The following is a 27,644-nucleotide window of genomic DNA, read 5'->3' as shown; positions in this document are numbered from 1 at the left end:
GATGCAATCTTATGAAGAAAAACTTGAGTTGGAAGTTTCTATCCCTAGAAAACTTTATGATGAGTGGGAACCTACTATTAAAATTAAAATTAAAGATCATGAATGCTATGCTTTGTGTGATTTGGGTGCTAGTGTTTCCACGATCCCAAAAACTTTGTGCGATTTGCTAGGTTTCCGTGATTTTGATGATTGCTCTTTAAACTTGCACCTTGCGGATTCCACCATTAAGAAACCTATGGGAAGAATTAATGATGTTATTATTGTTGCAAATAGGAATTATGTGCCCGTAGATTTTATTGTTCTTGATATAGATTGCAATCCTTCATGTCCTATTATTCTTGGTAGACCTTTCCTTAGAACGATTGGTGCAATTATTGATATGAAGGAAGGGAATATTAGATTCCAATTTCTATTAAGGGAAGGCATGGAACACTTCCCTAGAAAGAAAATAAAATTACCTTATGAATCTATTTTGGGAGCCACTTATGGATTGCCTACCAAAGATGGCAATACCTTGATCTATCCTTGCTATTATGCCTAGCTAGGGGCGTTAAACGATAGCGCTTGTTGGGAGGCAACCCAATTTTATTTTTAGTTTTTTGCCTTTTGCTTTTGTTTAGGAATAAATATTTGATCTAGCCTCTGGTTAGATGTGTTTTTGTGTTTTAATTAGTGTTTGTGGCAAGTTTAACCTATAGGATCTTCTTGGATGATAGTTATTTGATCTTGCTGAAAATTCCAGAAACTTTCTGTTCACGAAAATAATTGTTAAAAATCACCAGAACGTGATAAAATATTGATTCCAATTGATTCTGATCAATAAACAAATTTTCTAGGTCTTCCTATTTTGGATGAATTTTTGGAGTTCCAGAAGTTTGCGTTAGTTACAGATTACTACAGACTGTTCTGTTTTTGACAGATTCTGTTTTTCGTGTGTTGTTTGCTTATTTTGATGAATCTATGGCTAGTAGAATAGTTTATAAACCATAGAGAAGTTGGAATACAGTAGGTTTAACACCAATATAAATAAATAATGAGTTCATTACAGTACCTTGAAGTGGTTTTTTGTTTTCTTTTTTTGTTTTCTTTCACTAACAGAGCTCACGAGATTTTCTGCTGAGTTTTGTGTTGTGAAGTTTTCAAGTTTTGGGTGAAAGATTTGATGGATTATGGAACAAGGAGTGGAAAGAGCCTAAGCTTGGGGATGCCCATGGAACCCCAAGATAATCTAAGCACACCTAAAAGCCAAAGCTTGGGGATGCCCCGGAAGGCATCCCCTGTTTCGTCTACTTCCATCGGTAACTTTACTTGGAGCTATATTTTTATTCACCACATGATATGTGTTTTGCTTGGAGCGTCTTGTATTATTTGAGTCTTTATTTCTTAGTTTTCCACAATCATCCTTTCTGTACACACCTTTTGAGAGATACACACATGATTCGGAAATTGTTAGAATACTCTATGTGCTTCACTTATATCTTTTGAGTTATATAGTTTTTGCTCTAGTGCTTCACTTATATCTTTTAGAGCACGGTGGTGGTTTTGTTTTATAGAAACTATTGTTCTCTCATGATTCACTTATATTATTTTGAGAGTCCTACAAAACAGCGTGGTAATTTGCTTTAATTATGATAGGCATTCAAGATTAGTAAAAAAATTCTTATGAGTGTGTTGAATACTATGAGAAGTTTGATACTTGATAATTGTTTTGAGATATGGAGATGGTGATATTAGAGTCATGATAGTTGAGTAGTTTTGAATTTGAGAAATACTTGTGTTAAAGTTTGTGATTCCCTTAGCATGCACGTATGGTGAACCGTTATGTGATGAAGTCGGAGCATGATTTATTTATTGATTGTCTTCCTTATGAGTGGCGGTCGGGGACGAGCGGTGGTCTTTTCCTACCAATCTATCCCCCGAGCATGCGCGTAATACTTTGCTTTGATAACTTGTAGATTTTTGCAATAAGTATATGAGTTCTTTATGACTAATGTTGAGTCCATGGATTATACGCACTTTCTTCCTTCCCCCATTGCTCGCCTCTCTAATACCGCGCACTTTTTGCCGGTACCATACACCCACCATATACCTTCCTCAAAACAGCCACCATACCTACCTACCATGGCATTTCCATAGCCATTCCGAGATATATTGCCATGCAACTTACCACCTTTCAGTTTATTATGACACACTCCATCATTGTCATATTGCTTTGCATGATCATGTAGTTGACATTGTATTTGTGGCAAAGCCACCGTTCATAATTATTTCATACATGTCACTCTTGATTCATTGCATATCCCGGTATACCGCCGGAGGCATTCACATAGAGTCATATTTTGTTCTAAGTATTGAGTTGTAATTGTTGAGTTGTAAGTAAATAAAAGTGCGATGATCATCATTTTTTTAGAGCATTGTCCCAAGTGAGGAAAGGATGATGGAGACTATGATTCCCCCACAAGTCGGATGAGACTCCAGACTAAAAAAAGAGGCCATAAAAAAAGAGAAAAGGCCCAAATAAAAAAATGAGAGAAAAAGAGAGAAGGGAGAATGTTACTATCCTTTTACCACACTTGTGCTTCAAAGTAGCACCATGATCTTCATGATAGAGAGTCTCCTATGATATCACTTTCATATACTAGTGGGAAATTTTTCATTATAGAACTTGGCTTGTATATTCCAATGATGGGCTTCCTCAAAATGCCCTAGGTCTTCGTGAGCAAGCGAGTTGGATGCACACCCACTTAGTTTCTTTTGTTGAGCTTTCATATACTTATAGCTCTAGTTTATCCGTTGCATGGCAATCCCTACTCACTCACATTGAAATCTATTAATGGGCATCTCCATAGCCCGTTGATATGCCTAGTTGATGTGAGACTATCTTCTCCTTTTTTGTCTTCTCCACAACCACCATTCTATTCCACATATAGTGCTATGTCCATGGCTCACGCTCATGTATTGCGTGAAGATTGAAAAAGTTTGAGAACATCAAAAGTATGAAACAATTGCTTGGCTTGTCATCGGGGTTGTGCATGATTTATATACTTTGTGTGGTGAAGATAGAGCATAGCCAGACTATATGATTTTGTAGGGATAACTTTCTTTGGCCATGTTATTTTGAGAAGACATAATTGCTTAGTTAGTATGCTTGAAGTATTATTATTTTTATGTCAATATTAAACTTTTGTCTTGAATCTTTTGGATTTGAATATTCATACCACAATTAAGAGAATTACATTGAAATTATGCCAAGTAGCATTCCACATCAAAAATTCTGTTTTTATCATTTACCTACTCGAGGACGAGCAGGAATTAAGCTTGGGGATGCTTGATACGTCTCCAACGTATCTATAATTTTTGATTGTTCCATGCCATATTATATTCTGTTTTGGACATTAATGGGCTTTATTAGACACTTTTATATTATTTTTGGGACTAACCTATTAACCGGAGGCGCAGCCCAGAATTGCTGTTTTTTGCTTATTTCAGAGTTTCGCAGAAAAAGAATATCAAGCGGAGTCCAAACGGAATGAAACCTTCGGGAACGTGATTTTTGGAACGAACGTGATCTAGAGGACTTGGACCCTACGTCAAGAAAGCAACCAGGAGGGCACGAGGTAGGGGGCGCGCCTACCCCCCTTGGGCGTGCCCTCCACCCTTGTGGGGCCCATGTTGCTCCATCGACGTACTTCTTCCTCCTATATATACCTATGTACCCCCAAACCACCAGATACGGAGCCAAAAACCTAATTCCACCGCCTCAACCTTCTGTACCCGTGAGATCCCATCTTGGGGCCTTTTTCGCAGGGGGCATTGATCACGGAGAGCTTCTACATCAACACCATAGCCTCTCCGATGATGTGTGAGTAGTTTACCTCAGACCTGTGGGTCCATAGTTATTAGCTAGATGGCTTCTTCTCTCTCTTTGGATGTCAATACAAAGTTCTCCACGATTCTCGTGGAGATCTATTCGATATAATCTTCTTTTGCGGTGTGTTTGTTGAGACCGATGAATTGTGGGTTTATAATCAAGATTATCTATGAACAATATTTGAATCTTCTTTGTATTCTTTTATGTATGATTGGTTATCTTTGCAAGTCTCTTCGAATTATCAGTTTGGTTTGGCCTACTAGATTGATCTTTCTTGCAATGGGAGAAGTGCTTAGCTTTGGGTTCAATCTTGCGGTGTCCTTTCCTAGTGACAGTAGGGGCAGCAAGGCACGTATTATATTGTTGCCATCGAGGATAACAAGATGGGGTTTATATCATATTGCATGAGTTTATCCCTCCACATCATGTCATCTTACTTAAAGCATTACTCTGTTCTTTTGAACTTAATACTCTAGATACATGCTGGATAGCGGTCGTTGTGTGAAGTAATAGTAGTAGATGCAGGCAGGAGTCGGTCTATTTGTCGCGGACGTGATGCCTATATACATGATCATACCTAGATATTCTCATAACTATGCTCAATTCTGTCAATTGCTCAACAATAATTTGTTTACCCACCGTAATACTTATGCTCTCGAGAGAAGCCACTAGTGAAACCTATGGCCCCCGGGTCTATTTTCCATCATTTCAATCTCGCGACAACAAGCTATTTCTGGCGCCGTTTTTATTTTGCTTTCTTTACTTTGCATCTTTATCATAAAAATACCAAAAATATTAACTTATCATATCTATCAGATCTCACTTTCGTAAGCGACCATGAAGGGATTGACAACCCCTTTATTGCGTTGGTTGCGAGGATTTTATTTGTTTGTGTAGGTACGAGGGACTCATGCCTGGCCTCCTACTGGATTGATACCTTGGTTCTCAAAAACTGAGGGAAATACTTACGCTACTTTACTGCATCACCCTTTTCTCTTCAAGGGAAAACCAACGCAGTGCTCAAGAGGTAGCACAAGGGTCTTGCCGCGGCGTCGTGGGAGTCCCCGGCAAGGGTCTTGCCGGGGGGGGGGGGACTCGTGAGTATCCTCGGCAAGGATCTTACCGAGGATCTTCGTCTTCTGATTCTCATCTAGTCTTGCATGTTCTTGGTCTTCACAAAAATATGCATTCCACCATGGAGGCGCCTCCCGAGCTTTGGTTCCAATGTGTTTGAGGGCGTCGGAACTCTCAGGCTCAAGGGTGGTAGCCCTGCTGGTTTTGGGCAAGTTGCCCCGGCAAGGTTCTTGCCAGGGCTGTGGAGGCCGCCCCGGCAAGGGCCTTGCCGGGGGAGTCTACCTCGCCCTTCTACTCTTTGTGTTTCTGGCTTGGTGTTGCTCTGGTCGTCTTGTGCCTTTGCTTCCTCTGCCCCGCCAAGCATGGCCAGGGGCGTGGGGCTGCGACTGCCCGCGCACAAGTAAAAGGGGTACAAAAAGGGACCCCTACTTTTGTACACCGACAGGAGCTCCTGGGCCCGGGCCACGTATAAGCGCGGTGCGTTATTGGGCAGGCCGAGAACGGTGCGCGGGCGCGCGTGCGGTGGAGTTTTTACCGCAGTAACTCCCTCGCTCGTTGCGCTTCCCCACGACCCGCGTTGAATGCGCGACGTGGGGGTCATGCGTGGGGCGGTTGCTACCCTCATGCGTCACATCATGGTAAAGAGGCGGCTCGCGCCTTCCCCATAAAAAGAGGAAACCGCAGGGGCGCGGCTCATTTACTAAGTGGACTTGAGTCGTGGCCTTCAAGGTGCCCGTGCCCCATGATCACGGGGTGGAAAACAGTCGCCTCACTTGTCTCCTCGATTTTGGCTTGCTCGCCACGTGTCCCCCATGCCTCGAAGATGGCAGGCGGTGGACGCGCGGGGGGGGGGGGGGGGGCACGGGCCTTAAATGGCGAGGCAGGAAACCGGGCCATCGCTGATTGGAGCAGCGGGTCGGTCTCGATTCCCTGTGCCCCTGGCAGCCGGATTGATTAAGTGGGGCGGCCGAGCCCCCGGCCCCGCCCCTTTGTAAGAAGGGGAGGCAGAGCGCACCCCTCAATCCTTCATCATTCATCTCCTTCCACCTTGGCTCCTTCTTTCCTTCTGCTATGGCGAGAGTGTGCGCCGGCACATCGATGGCGGTGACGAGGGTCTCTGCTCGACAGCGCGCCCCACCTTCCCAAGAGGTCGTGGCAGTGGAGCCGGCTGTGAGAGGAAGGGGGAGGGGGCGAGGCCGAGGAGGCCGTGGCGCTCGGGGAAGAGGAGGACGGGGTGGCGCACCGGCCTCGCCTCCGCCAGTGGTCCCTCCCCCAATGGAAGGCCACGTCGGAGACCAGCCCCGCGAGTTCGTCATCAGGCTGCACCAGCCAGTGCACCGTCGTCTTCGTCTCCCTACTCCGTTCGCTCGGGAGATGGAGCTCGACCCGCCACAGGCTCTAAGGCTGCATATGAGGGGCTGCGGGAATGGCAGCATGCGGGTCGACATCGACTTCCCCGCCCCTCACGTCATGTATCTTCATCACGGATGGAAGATCTTCGCTCGTGCCCACAGCCTGTCGGAGGGGCTCGTTCTCCACTTCAAATTAATGGAGAACGGCCTGCTCCCCGTCAAGGTCTTTGGGCACTTGGGAACTCGCCTAAGGTGTTGCCTAGAGAGCTCCTCCGATGATGAAGACTCCTCCTCGAGCGGGAGTGACGAGGAGGATAGCGACAACGACGACGAGCGCGTCAAACAGGAGGATGCCGACTCCGACTCCAACTAACCACGCCGCCCTCCTCCCTCGGCCACGCGCCCTGCCGAGGGTCTTCCTCGACAAGCTCTCCATCGACGCGTTCCCTGTCACCTCCTTTTTGCCTTCACCTGCCGCACCTGGGAGGAAAAGGTCAAGAACGGGGATCACAGGGCACTTATCTTTTTTAGTTTTTAAGCCTGCGGCACTTGTTAGATTTAAACCTTGTAATCCCCTTGCTCATGTTTACGTTCCATATGAACTATACCTGTTTGGAACGTATTAATGAAAAAGGGTGCTTGCCGGGTTCTTTGTGTGTGAGCGAGGCCCATGCCAAGGAATGAATCCTTGTTATTTTTAAGATAAACATTGTCGCCCGGCAACAGGCCTTGTCGTTCCCCCACTTCATTCACGACCATACTCACGCTCTTGGCGGAGGTAGTGGCGAAGTAGGGTTAGGCCCTTCGTTTGCTTCCGTGTCACCGCAACTACAACCAAGTTCCGGCCCAGGGAATAGTTCTTGGGCACAGGAAAGGGGGAGAACGGTGGACCAGGAATAAACGAGGCTTCATACGTCCCAATTCCATACGGAAATGCATAACAGGGGATAAAGGACTTATCTGAATCCACATCCCCTGGCAACCTTGGCTTGCCGTGGTCGGATACTTGAATCTGCAGCCCCCGGCAATGGCTTGCCGGGGTCGAGGATGTTGATCCGCCCCCTGCCCTTAAATGGCTTAGCAGGAACGCCTATGCAGCCTGCGAACCAAAGAGAAGATTGGAAAGGACGGAAAGACACACACTCGACCTCTATGCTAGGGGTTAGTTGCCGCCGGGCACTATCAACCCTGCCAAAGAGAGACTTATCCTAGCATGCATGCTAAAACTTAGGGCGCCAGCGCTTCATTTATTTATGCTTAGGGTCTGCGCCTGGCTCTGTACAAAGGGTTACATGCCTTGTCAGCAAGGCTCGTACAAAAGGTGGTTTGCCGGGAGGCCCGGCAACTGCGCCTCATGGGTAAAACTTACCAAGGTGTTCGATGTTCGAGTAGTTGCTCACTGGGATACCATCTTCGGTCTCCAGGCAGACTGCGCCAGGCCTGGTGACTCGCATTACCCAATAAGGGCCTTCCCACTTCGGCGTCAACTTGTTGGAATTCTTGGCCGACTGAATGCACCGAAGAACAAGGTCGCCTTCCTCAAGACTTCGGGCATGAACCCTGCGGCTATGGTAGTGGCGCAAGGCTTGCTGGTAGTGTGCAGCTCGCACAGCTGCCCGAAGATGATCTTCCTCAAGGAGCGTCGCGTCATCTTGCCGCAACTGCTCTTGCTCAAGCTCGTCATAAGCGAGCACTCGAGGTGACCCGTATGTGAGTTCCGTGGGGAGAACTGCTTCTGCCCCGTATACCAGGGCAAAGGGTGTCTGGCCGGTGGCTTGATTTGGCATCGTTCTGATCGACCAAAGAACCATCGACAACTCATCAATCCAGCGCCTTCCACACTTGTGCAGCCTGTCAAAAGTCTTTGTCCTCAGGCCTCGCAGTACTTCAGCATTTTCCCTCTATGCCTGGCCGTTTCTCCGTGGGTGTGCCACTGAAGCGAAACAGACCTTGCTACCGAGGTCCTGGATGTATTGCATGAAGGTGCGGCTTGTGAACTGCATGCTATTGTCGGTGATGACCCTGATCGACACACCAAAATCGCAAACTAGCCCCTTGAAGAACTTGATAGCTGACTGTGTTGTCACCTTCCTCACTGCCTCCACTTCGGGCCACTTTGTGAACTTGTCGCTTGTGACGTACAAGTACTCAAAGCCCTCGATAGCACGGGGAAGGTTCCCAATATGTCGAGCCCCCAGACCGAAAATGGCCAGGAGAGAGGGATTGTTTGAAGGGCTTGAGCTGGTTGATGAAGCTTCTTTGAATGGAACTGACACGCTTCACACTTGGTTACTAGCGCAGCTGCATCCTCGAGGGCTGTGGGCCAGAAGAAACCTTGCCGGAATGCTTTGCCGGCAAGGGCCCTTGACCCTATTGGGAGCCACACATACCTCCATGTATCTCTGCCAATAGCTCTAGTCCGTCCTCTTGAGGAATGCACTTCAGTCTGACTCTGTTTGGCCTCCTTCTGTACAGGGTATCATCCACAAACTGGTACATGTTGGACCGACGGGCTATTTTCTCTGCTTCTTCGTGCTCCTCGAGGAGCTCTCCTGTTTGGAAGAAACAGACGGTGGGCTGCACCCATGCCGGAGCCTGGGGCTCGACGGCAAGGACCAAAGGCACATCTTCAGCCGCAGGGGCACCTGCCTCTATGGTCAGGGCCTGGGGCCCCTTCAGAGGTAGTTGCCCCTCGGCAAGCTTGGGGTACCCAGCAACCTCCTTGCCGGCGGCTCCTGGGAGCTCGGCGGGAAGGTACTTGCCAGGGTTTGTCTTCCATCGCTTGTTCTGCCCTACTGATGGCTCTACGGATGGTTGTACTAACTGAAGTACAAAGGTACCTGGTTCCACAGGGAACTTGAGGGCAGCGCGTTTCGACAGGTCGTCGGCAATGCTGTTCTCCGTTCGGGGAACATGTTCTGCCTGTAGACCGTCGAAATGTTCTTCCAACTTCCTCACTTCATTCAAGTAGGCCTCTATAAACGGGCTCTGGTAATCCTTGTTAACTTGCTTGACGACGAGCTGCGAATCACCTCTGATGATGAGCTTCTTGGTTCCGAGGTCTGCTGCGATCCTGAGACCGGCAAGCAACCCCTCGTAGTCCGCCGTATTGTTCGTTGATTTTTTCCTGGGGGAAGTGCATCTGGATTACGTACTTGAGGTGCTCTCCGGTGGGTGCGACGTGTAGCACGCCATCACCAGCACCTTGGAGTGAGAAAGCTTGGTCAAAGTACATAATCCACTCACTACTCGTCTCCTTGCCGGGAAGGGTGGTCTCTTGAATCTCCTCGTCGTGCGTTGCGGTCCACTCTGCTATGAACTCTGCCAAAGTTCGGCTCTTGATTGTTGAAGTACTTTCAAACCTAAGGCCAAAGCTCGACAGCTCCAATGCCCACTCCACAATCCTCCCTGTCGCATCTGGGTTGTGCAAAATCCGTTGCAAAGGGTGGCGGGTGACGATGGTGATCTCGTGCGCTTGGAAATAATGGCACATCTTTCTCGAGGCCATGAGGAGGACGAAAAGCAGCTTCCGCATTCCAGAATATCTTGACCTAGCCCCCTGTAAGAGGGAACTGACAAAATACACTGGGTGGTGCACCATCTTCTTCTTCTGTCCCACTTCGCCCATCCGCTCAGACTCTGCCTCGCCGGGACTAGGCCTTGCTGGGGGTTCTGGTTTGCCGGCGTCAGGCTCTGCCGGGGAGGACCCCGGCTCGCCATCCGACGGCTCTGCCGCAACTGCTGCTTCTTCCTCAAGCTCCCTCTACGCCACCAGCGCAGCATTGACCACTTGAGTCGTTGCTGCTAAGTACAGCAGCAACGGCTCCCGTGGTCTAGGCGTGATTAGTATTGGCGTGGAGGAGAGGTACCTCTTCAAATCTTGCAGCGCTGCCTCTGCCTCCGGAGTCCATTTTACTGGACCCGCCTTTTTCAAAACTTTGAAAAAGGGGAGGGCGCGCTCAGTAGATTTGGAGATGAACCTACTCAGGGCAGCAACACAGCCGGCGAGCCTACGAACGTCTTTGACCTGTTTCTGCACCTCAATCTGCTCGATCGCCTTGATCTTGTCGGGATTTGCTTCGATTCCGCATTGAGACACAAAGAACCCAGAACGGTGCGCGGGCGCACGTGCGGTGGTGTTTTTACCGCAGTAACTCCCTCGCTCGTTGCGCTTCCCCACGACCCGCGTTGAATGCGCGACGTGGGGGTCATGCGTGGGGCGGTTGCTACCCTCATGCGTCACATCATGGTAAAGAGGCGGCTCGCGCCTTCAGATAAAAAGAGGAAACTGCAGGGGCGCGGCTCATTTACTATGTGGACTTGAGTCATGGCCTTCAAGGTGCCCGTGCCCCATGATCACGGGGTGGAAAACAGTCGCCTCACTTGTCTCCTCGATTTTGGCTTGCTCGCCACGTGTCCCCCATGCCTCGAAGATGGCAGGCGGTGGACGCGCGGGGGGGCACGGGCCTTAAATGGCGAGGCGGCAAACCGGGCCGTCACTGATTGGAGCAGCGGGTCGGTCTCGATTCCCTGCGCCCCTGGCGGCCGGATTGGTTAAGTGGGGCGGCCGAGCCCCCGGCCCCGCCCCTTTATAAGAAGGGGAGGGGAGCGCACCCCTCAATCCTTCATCATTCATCTCCTTCCACCTTGGCTCCTTCTTTCCTTCTGCTATGGCGAGAGGGTGCGCCGGCACATCGATGGCGGTGACGAGGGTCTCTGTTCGACAGCGCGCCCCACCTTCCCAAGAGGTCGTGGCAGTGGAGCCGGCCGTGAGAGGAAGGGGGAGGGGGCGAGGCCGAGGCCGTCGTGGCGCTCGGGGAAGAGGAGGACGGGGCGGCGCACCGGCCTCGCCTCCGCCAGTGGTCCCTCCCCCAATGAAAGGCCACGTCAGAGACCAGCCCCGCGAGTTCGTCATCAGGCTGCACCGGCCAGTGTGCCGTCGTCTTCGTCTCCCTACTCCGTTCGCTCGGGAGATGGAGCTCGACCCGCCACAGGCTCTAAGGCTGCATATGAGGGGCTGCGGGAATGGCAGCATGCGGGTCGACATCGACTTCCCCGCCCCTCACGTCATGTATCTTCATCGCGGATGGAAGATCTTCGCTCGTGCCCACAACTTGTCGGAGGGGCTCGTTCTCCACTTCAAATTAATGGAGAACGGCCTGCTCTCCGTCAAGGTCTTTGGGCACTTGGGAACTCGCCTAAGGTGTTGCCTGGAGAGCTCCTCCGATGATGAAGACTCCTCCTCGAGCGGGAGTGACGAGGAGGATAGCGACAACGACGACGAGCGCGTCAAACAGGAGGATGCCGACTCCGACTCCAACTAACCACGCCGCCCTCCTCCCTCGGCCACGCGCCCTGCCGAGGGTCTTCCTCGACAAGCTCTCCATCGACGCGTTCCCTGTCACCTCCTTTTTGCCTTCACCTGCCGCACCTGGGAGGAAAAAGGTCAAGAACGGGGATCACGGGGCACTTATCTTTTTTAGTTTTTAAGCCTGCGGCACTTGTTAGATTTAAACCTTGTAATCCCCTTGCTCATGTTTACGTTCCGTATGAACTATACCTGTTTGGAACGTATTAATGAAAAAGGGTGCTTGCCGGGTTCTTTGTGTGTGAGCGAGGCCCATGCCAAGGAATGAATCCTTGTTATTTTTAAGATAAACATTGTCGCCCGGCAACAGGCCTTGTCGTTCCCCCACTTCATTCACGACCATACTCACGCTCTTGGCGGAGGTAGTGGCGAAGTAGGGTTAGGCCCTTCGTTTGCTTCCGTGTCACCGCAACTACAACCAAGTTCCGGCCCAGGGAATAGTTCTTGGGCACAGTAAAGGGGGAGAACGGTGGACCAGGAATAAACGATTCTTCATACGTCCCAATTCCATACGGAAATGCATAACAGGGGATAAAGGACTTATCTGAATCCACATCCCCCGGCAACCTTGGCTTGCCGTGGTCGGATACTTGAATCTGCAGCCCCCGGCAATGGCTTGCCGGGGTCGAGGATGTTGATCCGCCCCCTGCCCTTAAATGGCTTAGCAGGAACGCCTGTGCAGCCTGCGAACCAAAGAGAAGATTGGAAAGGACGGAAAGACACACACTCGACCTCTATGCTAGGGGTTAGTTGCCGCCGGGCACTATCAACCCTACCAAAGAGAGACTTATCCTAGCATGCATGCTAAAACTTAGGGCGCCAGCGCTTCATTTATTTATGCTCAGGGTCTGCGCCTGGCTCTGTACAAAGGGTTACATGCCTTGTCAGCAAGGCTCGTACAAAAGGTGGTTTGCCGGGAGGCCCGGCAACTGCGCCTCATGGGTAAAACTTACCAAGGTGTTCGATGTTCCAGGAGTTGCTCACTGGGATACCATCTTCGGTCTCCAGGCAGACTGTGCCAGGCCTGGTGACTCGCATTACCCGATAAGGGCCTTCCCACTTTGGCGTCAACTGGTTGGAATTCTTGGCCGACTGAATGCACCGAAGAACAAGGTCGCCTTCCTCAAGACTTCGGGCATGAACCTTGCGGCTATGGTAGCGGCGCAAGGCTTGCTGGTAGTGTGCAGCTCGCACAGCTGCCCGAAGATGATCTTCCTCAAGGAGCATCGCGTCATCTTGCCGCAACTGCTCTTGCTCAAGCTCGTCTTAAGCGAGCACTCGAGGTGACCCGTATGTGAGTTCCGTGGGGAGAACTGCTTCTGCCCCGTATACCAGGGCAAAGGGTGTCTGGCCGGTGGCTTGATTTGGCGTCGTTCTGATCGACCAAAGAACCATCGACAACTCATCAATCCAGCGCCTTCCACACTTGTGCAGCCTGTCAAAAGTCTTTGTCCTCAGGCCTCGCAGTACTTCAGCATTTGCCCTCTATGCCTGGCCGTTTCTCCGTGGGTGTGCCACTGAAGCGAAACAGACCTTGCTACCGAGGTCCTGGATGTATTGCATGAAGGTGCGGCTTGTGAACTGCATGCTATTGTCGGTGATGACCCTGATCGACACACCAAAATCGCAAACTAGCCCCTTGAAGAACTTGACAGCTGACTGTGTTGTCACCTTCCTCACTGCCTCCACTTCGGGCCACTTTGTGAACTTGTCGATTGTGACCTACAAGTACTCAAAGCCCTCGACAACACGGGGAAGGTGCCCAATATGTCGAGCCCCCAGACCGAAAATGGCCAGGAGAGAGGGATTGTTTGAAGGGCTTGAGCTGGTTGATGAAGCTTCTTTGAATGGAACTGACACGCTTCACACTTGGTTACTAGCGCAGCTGCATCCTCGAGGGCTGTGGGCCAGAAGAAACCTTGCCGGAATGCTTTGCTGGCAAGGGCCCTTGACCCTATTGGGAGCCACACATACCTCCATGTATCTCTGCCAATAGCTCTAGTCCGTCCTCTTGAGGAATGCACTTCAGTTTGACTCTGTTTGGCCTCCTTCTGTACAGGCTATCATCCACAAACTGGTACATGTTGGACCGACGGGTTATTTTCTCTGCTTCTTCGTGCTCCTCGAGGAGCTCTCCTGTTTGGAGGAAACAGACGGTGGGCTGCACCCATGCCGGAGCCTGGGGCTCGATGGCAAGGACCAAAGGCACATCTTCAGCCGCACGGGCACCTGCCTCTACGGTCAGGGCCTGGGGCCCCTTCAGAGGTAGTTGCCCCTCGGCAAGCTTGGGGTACCCGGCAACCTCCTTGCCGGCGGCTCCTGGGAGCTCGGCGGGAAGGTACTTGCCAGGGTTTGTCTTCCATCGCTTGTTCTGCCCTACTGATGGCTCTACGGATGGTTGTACTAACTGAAGTACAAAGGTACCTGGTTCCACAGGGAACTTGAGGGCAGCGCGTTTCGATAGGTCGTCGGCAATGCTGTTCTCCGTTCGGGGAACATGTTCTGCCTATAGGCCGTCGAAACGTTCTTCCAACTTCCTCACTTCATTCAAGTAGGCCTCTATAAACGGTCTCTGGTAATCCTTGTTAACTTGCTTGACGACGAGCTGCGAATCACCTCTGATGATGAGCTTCTTGATTCCGAGGTCTGCTGCGATCCTGAGACCGGCAAGCAACCCCTCGTAGTCCGCCGTATTGTTCGTTGATTTTTCCTGGGGGAAGTGCATCTGGATTACGTACTTGAGGTGCTCTCCGGTGGGTGCGACGTGTAGCACGCCATCACCAGCACCTTGGAGTGAGAAAGCTTGGTCAAAGTACATAATCCACTCACTACTCGTCTCCTTGCCGGGAAGGGTGGTCTCTTGAATCTCCTCGTCGTGCGTTGCGGTCCACTCTGCTATGAACTCTGCCAAAGTTCGGCTCTTGATTGTTGAAGTACTTTCAAACCTAAGGCCAAAGCTCAACATCTCCAATGCCCACTCCACAATCCTCCCTGTCGCATTTGGGTTGTGCAAAATCCGTTGCAAAGGGAGGCGGGTGACGACGGTGATCTCGTGCGCTTGGAAATAATGGCACAACTTTCTCGAGGCCATGAGGAGGACGAAAAGCAGCTTCCGCATTCCAGAATATCTTGACCTAGCCCCCTGTAAGAGGAAACTGACAAAATACACTGGGTGTTGCACCATCTTCTTCTTCTGTCCCACTTCGCCCATCCGCTCAGACTCTGCCTCGCCGGGACTGGGTCTTGCCGGGGGTTCTGGTTTGCCGGCGTCAGGCTCTGCCGGGGAGGACCCCGGCTCGCCATCCGACGGCTCTGCGGCAACTGCTGCTTCTTCCTCAAGCTCCCTCTACGCCACCAGTGTAGCATTGACCACTTGAGTCGTTGCTGCTAAGTACAGCAGCAACGGCTCCCGTGGTCTAGGCGTGATTAGTATTGGCGTGGAGGAGAGGTACCTCTTCAAATCTTGCAGCGCTGCCTCTGCCTCCGGAGTCCATTTTACTGGACCCGCCTTTTTCAAAACTTTGAAAAAGGGGAGGGCACGCTCAGTAGATTTGGAGATGAACCTACTCAGGGCAGCAACACAGCCGGCGAGCCTACGAACGTCTTTGACCCGTTTCTGCACCTCAATCTGCTCGATCGCCTTGATCTTGTCGGGATTTGCTTCGATTCCGCATTGAGACACAAAGAACCCGAGAAGTTTGCCGGAGGGGACACCGAAGACGCACTTCTCTGGGTTGAGCTTGAGGTTGATCTTGCGTAGATTGGTGAATGTTTCTTCTAAATCTTGCATGAGCGTAGCCCTGTCCTTGGTTTTGACCACTATGTCATCCATATAAGGTTCCATATTTCTATGTAGCTGGGGCTCAAAACCAATCTGGACTGCTCGGGCAAATGTTGAACCAGTGCTCTTCAACCTGAAAGGCATTCGTACAAAATAGTACGTACAACATGGGGTGATGAACGTGGTCTTCCCTTCGTCTTCCTTCATCATGAAGATCTGGTGGTATCCTGAGTAGGCATCGAGGAATGACAGCAGGTCACACCCGGCAGTGGAGTCTACAATCTGGTCGATGCGGGGCAGGGGGAAAGGATCCTTTGGATAGGCCTTATTGATGTCTGTGTAGTCAATACACAGCCTCCACTTCCCATTTGCCATACGCACCACCACCGGATTGGCCAACCATGTGGGGTGGAGTACTCCTCTTACCATGCCTGCCGCCTCCAACTTCCCGATTTCTTCAATGGTGAACTCTTGTCGCTCCAAAGCTTGCTTCCTCACCTTCTGCTTAACGAGCCGCGCGTGAGGACAAACAGCAAGATGGTGCTCAATCACCTCCCTTGGAACGCCGGGGATGTCAGATGCTTGCCATGCAAATACATCAACATTCGCCCGCAGGAAGGCGACGAGCGCGCTTTCCTATTTGCTGTCGAGGGTGGATCTTATAGTGAAAGCCCCGCCCGTGCCGTCCTCCTTGACGGACACCTTCTTGTTTTCTGGTGGTGCAGCCTTGGACTTCTTGCTCTTGCCGGTGGAGCTCTCTGGCACGTCCTCAATGGGAGCACAGCATTCCGAAGAGGTGCGCTTGCCAGAGTGGGTGCAAGAGGTCTTGCCAGCCTTCTTCCTTCCCGGGGCTTCAGCGGCAGGAGCAAGTGCTCTGGCGGCAGCTGCTGCAGCTGCCTCTTGGTAGAGTTGGTCAGCGCAGATGAGTGCGTCTTTCTTGTCAGAGGGGACGGTGATGATGGTCAGCGGCCCCGGCATCTTCAATGTGTTGTAGGCATAGTGTGACGCCGCCATGAACATGGCCAGCGCTGGGCGGCCAAGGATCCCGTTATACGGCAGGGGGATCTCGGCAACATCAAAAACGATCTTCTCCGTCCTGTAGTTCAGCTCGCCCCTGAACATAACGGGCAGCATGATTTTACCCTTCGGCTGACTCCTTCCCGGGTTGACCCCTTCGAACGTGCCCATCTCCTCGAGATCTCCATTAGGAATCTGCAGCTTCTTGATCATAGCGGGCGAGATCAAATTCAGACTGGCCCCGCCGTCAACCAGCACTCTGGTCACCTTGAGGTTGCGTATTGTTGGTGGAACCAACAATGGCAAACACCCGACCGCAGTTGTGCGATCAGGTTGATCCTCGGTGTCAAAAACGATGGGGGTGCGGGACCACCTCAGTGGCTTCTGGGCATCGAACGACGGCTCTGCCGCAGTGACCTCACGCGCCCACTGCTTCAGTTGGCGGTGTGAGGTATGCAACGAGGCGCCACTGTCGATGCACATGGCCTCTGTAGCCTTCTGGAACTCGTGCTCGCCGGACTCGTCGTGGTCATCATCTTCCTCTTTCTTGTCGCGGCCCGGAACGGGCCTCTCTTGTCGGTTATCTTCGCCGCGGCGACCCCCTTGGCCGCCATGCTTCTTGCCGGATCCCTCAGCACCATCCTGACCTTTCTCCTTGTCTCGCCTTTCATATTCAGCCTTCTGCTTTTCTGCAAGCAGCTCAACCTGTCGGCAGTTCTGGAGGTCATGGCCCTTTGTGTGGTGGATCTTGCAGTACTGCTTGTCGGAGCCTCCTGGCTTGCCAGCGGCCGCCAAGGCCAAGCAGGCGGCACACCCGGCAATCTCCTTGTCGGGGTCGTCAGCCTTGGCCTTTTTGGCGGTGCCGAGCTCGCCGAATCCCTCAATGGCAAGCACAATCTTGCCCTTGAGCTTCCTGTTGCGTTGTCGGCCCTTCTTTGTCAGGGCGGCGGTGTCTTCGTCTGTGGAGTCGGTTTCCGCATCGGCGTCCTCGCCGGGGTACTTCCTCCCCTCTTCAGCTCGAGCACATTTATCAGCGAGAACATAAAGTTCGGCCACATCCTTGACCTTGTTCATCGCCAACTCCTCACACATCTTGCGGTTGCGCACATTCTGATGGAATGTGCTGATAACGGCGGCGCGAAGGTACTTGCCAGGGTTTGTCTTCCTTCGCTTGTTCTGCCCTACTGATGGTTCTACGGATGGTTGTACTAACTGAAGTACAAAGGTACCTGGTTCCACAGGCAACTTGAGGGCAGCGCGTTTCGACAGGTCGTCGGCAATGCTGTTCTCCGCTCGGGGAACATGTTCTGCCTGTAGGCCGTCGAAACGTTCTTCCAACTTCCCCACTTCATTCACGTAGGCCTCTATCAACGGGCTCTCGTAATCCTTATTAACTTGCTTGACGACGAGCTACGAATCACCTCTGATGATGAGCTTCTTGATTCCGAGGTCTGCCGCGATCCAGAGACCGGCAAGCAACCCCTCGTACTCCGCCATATTGTTCGTTGATTTTTCCCGGGGGAAGTGCATCTGGATTACGTACTTGAGGTGCTCTCCAGTGGGCGCGACGAGTAGCATGCCAGCACCAACACCTTGGAGTGAGAAAGCTTTGTCAAAGTACATAATCCTCTCACTACTCGTCTCCTTGCTGGGAAGGGTGGTCTCTTGAATCTCCTCGTCGGGCGTTGCGGTCCACTCTGCTATGAACTCTGCCAAAGCTCAGCTCTTGATTGTTTAAGTACTTTCAAACCTGAGGCCAAAGCTCAACAGCTCCACTGCCCACTCCACAATCCTCCCTGTCGCATCTGGGTTGTGAAAAATCCGTTGCAAAGGGAGGCGGGTGACGACGGTGATCTCGTGCGCTTGGAAATAATGGCGCAACTTTCTTGAGGCAATGAGGAGGACGAAAAGCAGCTTCTGCATTCCAGAATATCTTGACCTAGCCCCCTGTAAGAGGGAACTGACAAAATACACTGGGTGCTGCACCATCGTCTTCTTCTGTCCCACTTCGCCCATCCGCTCAGACTCTGCCTCGCCAGGACCGGGCCTTGCCGGGGGTTCTGGTTTGCCGGCGTCAGGCTCTGCCGGGGAGGACCCCGGCTCTGCCACAACAGCTTCTTCTTCCTCAAGCTCCCTCCATGCCACGAGCGCAACACTGACCACTTGATTCGTTGCTGCTAACTACAGCAGCAACGGCTCCTGTGGTCTAGGCATGACTAGTAATGGCGTGGCGGAGAGGTACCTCTTCAAATCTTGCAGCGCTGCCTCTGCCTCCATAGTCCATTTTACTGGACCCGCCTTTTTCAAAACTTTGAAAAAGGGGAGGGCGCGCTCAGCAGATTTGGAGATGAACCTACTCAAGGTAGCAACGCAGCCGGCGAGCCTACGGACGTCTTCGACCCGTTTCGACACCTCAATCTGCTCGATCGCCTTGATCTTGTCGGGATTTGCTTCGATTCCGCGTTGAGACACAAAGAACCCGAGAAGTTTGCCGGAGGGGACACCGAACACGCACTTCTCTGGGTTGAGCTTGAGGTTGATCTTGCGCAGATTGGTGAATGTTCCTTCTAAATCTTGCACGAGCGTAGCCCTGTCCTTGGTTTTGATCACTATGTCATCCATATAAGCTTCCATATTTCTATGTAGCTGGGGCTCAAAACCAATCTGGACTGCTCTGGCAAATGTTGAACCAGCGCTCTTCAACCCGAAAGGCATTCGTACAAAACAGTACGTACCACATGGGGTAATGAACGCAGTTTTCTCTTCGTCTTCCTTCATCATGAAGATCTGGTGGTATCCTGAGTAGGCATCGAGGAATGACAGTAGGTCACACCCGGCAGTAGAGTCTACAATCTGGTCGATGCGTGGCAGGGGGAAAGGATCCTTTGGACAGGCCTTATTGATGTCTGGGTAGTCAATACACAGCCTCCACTTCCCATTTGCCTTACGCACCACCACCGGATTGGCCAACCACGTGGGGTGGAGTACTCCTCTTACCAGGCCTGCCACCTCCAACTTCCCGATTTCTTCAATGATGAACTCTTGTCGCTCCAAAGCTTGCTTCCTGACCTTCTGCCTGACGAGCTGCGCGTGAGGACAGACAGCAAGATGGTGCTCAATCACCTCCCTGGGAACGCCGGGGATGTGAGATGCTTGCCATGCAAATACATCGACATTCGCCCGCAGGAAGGCGACGAGCGCGCTTTCCTATTTGCTGTCGAGGGTGGAGCTTATAGTGAAAGCCCCGCCTGTGCCGTCCTCCTTGACGGACACCGTCTTGGTTTCTGGTGGTGCAGCCTTGGACTTCTTGCTCTTGCCGGTGGAGCTCTCTGGCACGTCCTCAATGGGAGCATAGTACTCCGAAGAGGTGCGCTTGCCAGAGTGGGTGCAAGAGGTCTTGCCGGCCTTCTTCCTTCCTGGGGCTTCAGCTGCAGGAGCAAGTGCCCTTGTGGCAGCTGCTGCAACAGCCTCTCGGTAGAGTTGGTAGGCGCAGATGAGCACGTCTTTCTTGTCAGAGGGGACGGTGATGATGGTCAGCGGCCCCAGCATCTTCAATGTGTTGTAGGTGTAGTGCGACGCCGCCATGAACTTGGCCAGCGCTGGGCGGCCAAGGATCCCGTTGTACGGCAAGGGGATCTCGGCAACATAAAAACGATCTTCTCCGTCCTGTAGTTCAGCTCGCCCTCGAGCGTAACGGGCAGCGTGATTTTACCCTTCGGCTTACTCCTTCCAGGGTTGACCCCTTGGAACATGCCCGTCTCCTCGAGATCTCCATCAGGAATCTATAGCTTCTTGATCATAGCGGGCGAGATCAAATTCAGACTGGCCCCGCCATCACTCAGCACTTTGGTCACCTTGAGGTTGCGTATTGTTCGTGAAACCAACAAAGGCAAACACCCGACCACAGTTGTGCAATCAGGGTGATCCTCGGTGTCAAAAACGATGGGCGTGCGGGACCACCTCAGGGGCTTCTGGGCATCGAATGACGGCTCTGCCGCAGTGACCTCACGCGCCCAGTGCTTCAGCTGGCGGTGTGAGGTATGCAACGAGGCGCCACTGTCGATGCACATGGCCTCTGTAGCCTTCTGGAACTCATGCTCACCGGACTCGCCGTCCTCGTCGTGATGATCATCTTCCTCTTTCTTGCCGCGGCCCGGAGAGGGCCTGTCTTGTTGGTTATCTTTGCCGCGGCGACCCCCTTGGCCGCCATGCTTCTTCCCGGATCCCTCAGCACCATCCTGACCCTTCTCCTTGTCTTGCCTTTCATATTCAGCCTTCTGCTTTTCTGCAAGCAGCTCAACCTATCGGCAGTTCTAGAGGTCATGGCCCTTGGTGCGGTGGATCTTGCAGTACTGCTTGTCAGAGCCTCCTGGCTTGCCGGCGGCCACCAAGGCCAAGCAAGCGGCACACCCGGCAATCTCCTTGACGGGGTCATCAGCCTTGGCCTTTTTGGCGGTGCCGAGCTCACCGGATCCCTCAACAGCAAGCACAATCTTGCCCTTGCGCTTCCTGTTGCGGCGTCGACCCTTCTTTGCCGGGGCGGTGGTGTCTTCGTCTGTGGAGTCGGTTTCCGCACCGGCGTCCTCGCCGGGGTACTTCCTCCCTTCTTTAGCTCGAGCACATTTATCAGCCAGAACATAAAGTTCGGCCACATCCTTGACCTTGTTCATCGCCAACTCCTCACGCATCTTGCGGTTGCGCACATTCTGATGGAATGCGCTGATAACGGCGGCGAGATGAACATCTAGGATGTTGTACTGCTCCCGGCTGAACCTCTGTATGTACTTGCGCAGGTTTTCACCTTCTTTGGGGGGATGATGTGCAAATCGCTTGCCTAGCCATGAGCTTGGTGGCCTCCAGTGAAGGCGCCAACAAACTCATGACAGAAATCTGACCAAGATGAAATGGAATCCACTGGCAAGTGCATCAACCACGACATGACGTTGGGTTTGAGTGCCAACGGGAAGTAATTGGCAAGCACCTTGTCGTCACGAGCTCCAGCGGCTTCCATCGCGATGGTGTAGATGCTGAGGAACTCTGACGGGTGGGTCTTGACGTTGTACTTCTCGCCAACATCAGGCTTGAACATGCGGTGGGAGGGCCACTGGAACTGCCGCAGCTCTCGGGTAAAGGCTGGACAACCCACCTCGCAAGGCAGGTCGCCGGGCGCCCCCGGCGCCTGGTGGTCAATAGTAGGCCCCGCACGCCGATCTGACTGATGGCGCGTCTCCCATCGTCGTTCGATGGTAGTTCGAGCGTCTTCCTGGGCCCATTCCCGAAGGACTTGACGTTGGTCGCGGCAGGTTCCCGGGTCGGACGATGCTGTGGAAACGTTGTCACCGATGTCGGGCCGACGGGCCGGTGGCTGTTGTCGCAGCCGCCGGGGGGGGGGGGGGGGGAGTGCATCGTGGTCGCAGCGTCTCTGGTCCCCCCACCGCCGGCATGCACCGGCTCGTCAGGACGCCGGTGCGAGGGTCCCGTTGGGAGCAGCTCGTCTTTGTTGGCGAAGCTGACAAGGCTTCGAATGGTGGCTCTCCACTCGTCGAGCTTCTCCACAGCAAGGGGGGAAGTCGAGGAGCAGCTGCACGCGCGCCAGCGCTTCTGCTAGCGTAGGAGGCGGTGAGATCTGCGTAGACCGCGACGCGCTCCGACTTCTAACCGGGTTAGAAGGGGCTCTATTGCGGTCCCGCAGTCGCACGCCGCCTGCACCGGCGTCTGAGCGCGCACGCCGGCCTGGTTCGTCCTGCGAGCGGCACACATGGCTCTTTCCGCGGCGGTGCCCGGGGGCTCCGGCATCGCGGTGTTGCTCATCGCGCGCGGCCTGGGAAGGGCGTGACGCGGGCGCCAGCTGGGGTGCCGTAGAGGCTGCTGCGCCGCCCGTGGGTAGCACGGCCCCGCCCTCGGAACCAGCAGATTTGGACGATGCCGCTCGCATGGCTCCGATCGCCAGAATGTCGTGGATGCTTGTGGGCCACGTCTCCGGCCCCATCCGTGGCCACCCGGCCGCCTGCTCGTGCTGGCGCGGACGGGCCGACCCCAGACGAGCCGATCGCTGTGGTCCCCTTTTTCTTGGGTCCATGGTGATGATGAATTCGGTGTGCTAACGTCCAAACCGGATTTTCATAGCTTGCGCCCCCTACCTAGTGCGCCAAAGATGTCGAGGGAAACGACACCTACGGGATCACGAGGAATCCCTTTTGCTACGATTGGCGGGTGCGGGGCTGTGGAAAGAGCGGGATTGAGAGATCAACGCAGGGGGATTATCCAGGTTCGGGCCGCAAGTGATGCGTAATACCCTACTCCTGCTGGTTTCTGTTTATCTGGTGTTCTTGGACTAGATACAAGGCGTGCAGGGTCCAAAAAGTCCGAATCCTTTCTCAGTACACCGCGGGCCTCCTTTTATAGTCAAAAGGGGCTGCCACAGTGGCACACATGAGGTGGAAAGTTGTACAATAGTCGAGTCTATCTCCTGGCACCGTAGGACAAACGCATTTAATGTGCTGCTGACGTGCCCTTCTTGCTTTATCGAGGACTGCAAGGAAGCTCGTCCCAGCTGTCACCGCCTCGCCTGGCTTCGACGCACGTCCGAGCTGACGAGGCTTGTAGCGCCACGCTGGCTGGCTGGCTGGCTGCTGAGTTGGTGCGGTGGCAGAGTCTTCACGAAGATCTGCATGACACCACGCAAGTGCTTGCTGAGGTGGCCTAGAGGCCGCACGTCACCATGCAGGTGCTCGCCTAGTTGGTGGGCTGGCAGCTGCATGGGAACGATGGTGGAGTCTTGGCTGGTGTGGGCCTGGCTGTGGCCCCGTGGATGTCTTCGGCATGGGTCTTGCTGGGGGCCTGGCAAGGGTCTTGCCGCGGCGTCGTGGGCGTCCCTGGCAAGGGTCTTGCCCGGGGGGGGGGGGGCTCGTGGGTATCCTTGGCAAGGATCTTGCCGAGGATCTTCGTCTTGTGATTCTCATCTAGTCTTGCATGTTCTTTGTCTTCACAAAGATCTGCATGCCACCACGGAGGCGCCTCCCGAGCTTTGGTAGCAATGTGTTTGAGGGCGTCAAAACTCTCAGGCTCAAGGGTGGCAGCCCTGCTGGCGTTGGGCAAGTTGCCCCAACAAGGTTCTTGCCGGGGCTGTGGATGCTGCCCCAGCAAGGGCCTTGCCGGGGGAGTCCACCTCGCCCTTCTGCTCTTTGTGTTTCTGGCGTTGCTTTGGTCGTCTTGTGCCTTTGCTTCCTCTGCCCCGCCAAGCGCCGCCAGGGGTGTGGGGCTGCGACTGCCCGCGCACAAGTAAATGGGTACAAAAAGGGACCCCTACTTTTGTACCCCAACACCGGTAAACCCTTTCGGAACCAAGGAAAGCCCGCCAGAGGTCGAGAGAAGGAAGCCTATGATGGTGAGAGTGATGGAGGGGATGAAGAGGAAACCAGTGAGCAGGAGTTTCAGAAGGCCAAAAACGCGCTATGCATTGATGGAGGTGCATCTCTGCACACTTCTCAGCGCCAGCTCAAGCGATGGGCACGGGAAGTCAACGCCATGGAACCAGCACTAGAGGCCTGGAAGCCGCTCAAATGGTCCCGTACACCCATCATCTTTGACGCGAAAGATCATCCTAGCCATACCACTGTGGTAGGGTGTTTGCCATTGTTGGTCTCCCCAACAATTCGGAACCTCAAGGTCACAAAGATGCTGGTGGACGGCGGGGCCGGGTTGAATCTGATTTCCCCGGCAATTATCAGCAAGCTCCAGATAGGAGAGGAAGAGCTAGAGGTTACCGACACATTTCAAGGAGTTAATCCCGGTAGGAGCCGTCCTAAGGGAAATATCACGTTGCCGGTAACGTTTGGGGGAGAACTGAAGTACCGGACTGAGAGGATTGTGTTTGATGTAGTTGTTCTACCGCTGCTGTACAATGGTATTCTTGGGTGCCCGACCCTGGCTAAATTCATGGCGGCGTCCCACTATGCCTACAACATCGTGAAGATGCCTGGGCCACTGGGAGTCATCACCATCCCATCGGATGAGAATGATGCAATCATTTGTGTGGACAAGATGTACCGGGACGCAGTCGCGGCAGAGACACCGGCAGCGGCACCTACCACCAAGGAAAGTAAAGGAAAGAAGAGAGATTGTAGGGACTCCGGCAAAGAGTCTGGGAAGCGTGCCCCCTCCGAGTGCACGTCACCCGTTGATGACGTGCCGGAGTGTTCTAACAACAAGAGATCCAAGGTCGCCGCACCCCAAGTGAAGAAGGTCCCGACAGGGCTGGCTGCGTTGATGGTACTTTCACTATCAGCGCCACCCTCAATGACAAATAGGGAAGCACGCTCGTTGCCTTCCTGCGGGCGAATGTCGATGTGTTTGCCTGGCAACCATCTGATATCCCCGGTGTACCGAGGGAGGTAATCGAGACCACCTTGCTGTCTGCCCACATGCCCGACCTGTCAAACAGAATGTCCGGAAGCAGGCCTTGAAGAGACAACAGTTCATTGCAGAAGAGATCAATAAACTGGAGGCAACTGGTTTGGTCAGGGGAGTGCTGCACCCCACATGGTTGGCAAATCTAGTAGTAGTCCGGAAGGCTAACAGGAAGTGGAGGCTTTGCATAGATTTCACAGATCTCAACAAGGCTTGCCCGAAAGACCCGTTTCCCTTGTCGCGTATCGACCAGATTGTGGATTCCACTTCAGGTTGTGATTTGCTCTCCTTTCTGGACGCGTAGTCTGGGTATCACCAAATCCTCATGTCCAAGGAAGATGAAGAGAAGACGGTGTTCATCAATCCATGTGGTACGTACTGCTTTGTCCGCATGCCATTCAGATTAAAGAGTGCTGGGTCCACTTTTGCAAGAGCAGTCTAGATTGGTTTTGAGCCACAGTTGCACACAAACATAGAAGCCTATATGGATGATATTGTGATCAAGACCAAGGATAAGGCCACCCTCCTTCAAGATCTGGAGGAGACATTTGCTAATCTGCGCAAGATCAACCTGGAGCTCAACCCAGAGAAGTGTGTATTTGGTGTTCCCTCCGGCAAGTTACTTGGATTCTTTGTATCCAATCACGGGATCGAAGCCAACCCCGACAAAATCAAGGCCATCGAGTAGATCCAAGCGCCAAGGAGAGTTAAAGATGTGAGGCGTTTGACAGGATGTGTTGCCGCGCTAAGCAGATTCATCTCCATGTCTGCCGAGCGTGCCCTGCCGTTCTTCAAAATAATGAAGAAGGCATGTCCTATGAAGTGGACCCCAGAAGCAAATGTAGCTTTGCAAGAGTTAAAGGCCTACTTGTCCTCTGTGCCTACCTTGGTTGCTCCCAAACCCCAGGAACCGTTGCTGCTATACTTGTCGGCAACCAACCAAGTGGTCAGTGCGGCCTTGGTAGCACAACGAGAAGTGGATAAGGCAGAAAGTGAGCAGAGACCGGCAGAGTCAGAAAAGGATCGAGACAGCGATAAGCACGACAACGAGTGCAACTCCAAGGACGCGGCAAGGAATAAAGTGGTGCAGCGCCCAGTGTACTTCGTCAACTCCTTATTACAGGGGGCTAGATCGAGATACTCTGGCATGCAGAATTGATCTTTAGTCTCGTTATGGCCTCAAGGAAACTTCGCCACTACTTCCAAGCCCATGAGATCACGGTTGTTACTCGTTTTCTGTTGCAAAGGATACTCCGAAACCCTAAGGCTACCGACAGAATAGTGGAGTGAGTTTGTCACGCCCAATATGCGACCCTATCCGAGAGTGACTCGAAGGTCCCACCAAGGATAGACCCGCATATTGGAAACTCTTTTGCAAGGTGGATATCATTACATCACACCATTACATAATAGTTGGGGATACATACATAAGGCACAAACGCCCCAAAGAATACATCAACATACATGAGAACAACATCCGACTACGGATGAAACATAAACAGAAACTCAAACAATACCCACCCTGCTAGCCCAGGCTTCCGACCTGGAACCTATCCCCTGAACGAAGAAGAAGCAGAAGAAGAACTCCGAAAACAAGTAAACATCGCTCTCGCATCATGATCATCGCATAACATGTACCTGCAACTGTTGTTGTAGTAATCTGTGAGCCACGAGGACTCAGCAATCCCATTACCATGGGTATCAAGACTAGCGAAGCTTAATGGGTAAGGAAGGGGTAAAGTGGTGAGGTTGCAGCAGCGACTAAGCACAGTATGGTGGCTAACTTATGAAACAGGAGCGAGGAGAGGAGCTAAACAAACGGTCGCCAACTAGTAATGATCAAGATGTGATCCTGAACTCCTACTTACGTCAAACATAACCCAAAAACCCGTGTTCTCCTCTCGAACAACCCCGAAAAGAGACAGTCACGGTTATGCATGCAGTTCGTGTATTTTAGAAGAGTTTACTTCAAGTTTACTACAACCCGATATTAACAAATTCCCATCTGCCACATAACCGCGGGCACGGCTTTCGAAAGTTCAAAACCCTGCAGGGGTGTCCCAACTTAGCCCATGATAAGCTCTCACGATCATTGAAGGATATTCCTTCTCCCGGGAAGACCCGATCAGTCTCGGAATCCCGGTTACAAGACATTTCAACAATGGTAAAAAAAGACCAGCAAGACTGCCCGACGTGCCGACAATCCCGATAGGAGCTGCACATATCTCGTTCTCAAGGCCACACCGGATGAGACAGGCTACCAGTAAAACCAGACTTCGAGTTTCCCCGAGGTGGCCCCGCAGGCGGCTCGGTTCGGACCAACACTTAGAGAAGCACTGGCCCGGGGGGCTAAATAAAGATGACCCTCGGGTTGGCCGACCCAAGGGAAGGGGTAATAGGTTGTTAGGCAAATGTAAAACCAAGGTTGGGCCTTGCTGGAGGAGTTTTATTCAAAGCGAACTGTCAAGGGGTTCCCATAACACCCAACCACGTTAGGGACGCAAAATCCGGGAACATAATACCGATATGACGGAAACTAGGGCGGCAAGAGTGGAACAAAACACCAGGCATAAGGCCGAGTCTTCCACCCTTTACCAAGTATATAGATGTATTAATAATATAAGAGATATTGTGATATCCCAACATAAACATAATCCAACATGGAGCAATCTTCATCTTCACCTGCAACTAGCACGCTATAAGAGGGGCTGAGAAAAGCGGTAACATAGCCAAACAACGGTTTGCTAGGAAGGGTGACAAAGGTTAGAGGTT

This window comes from Aegilops tauschii, chromosome 2 (assembly GCF_002575655.3).
Source record: "Aegilops tauschii subsp. strangulata cultivar AL8/78 chromosome 2, Aet v6.0, whole genome shotgun sequence".
Classification (NCBI taxonomy): domain Eukaryota; kingdom Viridiplantae; phylum Streptophyta; class Magnoliopsida; order Poales; family Poaceae; genus Aegilops; species Aegilops tauschii.
Note: the sequence above shows the minus strand (reverse complement) of the source record.